Source organism: Aptenodytes forsteri, unplaced genomic scaffold, assembly GCF_000699145.1.
Source record: "Aptenodytes forsteri isolate BGI_AS27 unplaced genomic scaffold, ASM69914v1 Scaffold271, whole genome shotgun sequence".
Lineage (NCBI taxonomy): Eukaryota > Metazoa > Chordata > Aves > Sphenisciformes > Spheniscidae > Aptenodytes > Aptenodytes forsteri.
In genome coordinates this window covers 601,279-602,119 of record NW_008794602.1, presented here as the reverse complement: position 1 = coordinate 602,119, position 841 = coordinate 601,279, and positions in this window count along the sequence as shown.

Sequence of the window (841 nt, the reverse complement as noted above, 5' to 3'; positions counted from 1 at the left end):
CCACCGCGCCGCCAGTGCCAGAGCCGGAGCCTCGCCTCCCGCCGGCGCTGCCGGGAAGAGTTTTCTCCGGCTGTCGGCAGCGAGTGCTGCTGACTCACCCACTCCCGGGACCAGCACTGCAATAAAAACATCCCACAGCCAATTCCAGCACAACGTTTTCAACGTCTGCAAACAGAAGCTAGCCTCCCGACGGTGAATGCCCCGGGCTTGTTCACCCGCCCGTATGCTGCCATCCTCCTCGTAACGAATTACCGCCTCCTGCTCCGAACCCTCTGTGGGACACACTAACGGCAGCTCACCGGCAGCAGTTAATCTCCAGGAAGGATCAGATGAGAGGCAGCCCGGGAAAATCCCTGTGGGAATTCCGCACTGCTCCCTCTGAAACCTTTATTGCCCCCAGCGATGAGCGGCTGCGCGCGGCTGGTGATTTTCTCCCCTTGGGAGTTTCAGCCTCCTCTTGTCCCCTTCCCTGGGCGGCACAAGGGGCACGCAGCACCCTCGCCCCCGAGGGAAGCAGGGCGTTTCACCGCCAGAGCTGCCTGCAAGGAGACCGAGGCCGGGAGCGGGGAAACGTTGCGGCTGTCAGAGCCGGGAGCGGGAGTCAGTCCCAGGGAGGCTACACCGGGAAGAGGCCTGAGAGACGGATGGCTGCCCTCAGCCCTTGCGGCCCCAGCCCGGCCGGTCTGTGGGGGTGCCTGTCCCCCCACAGGCACCCTGAGCCCCCCACAGCCGGGCCCCAGGCGGGCACCTTCTCCTCGGGGCCTGTCAGGGGAAAGCCCTTCTCCCGGCGGCCATGTCGTGGCTGCGGCCTGAGCCACCCACCCCTGTCCCACACGCGTTG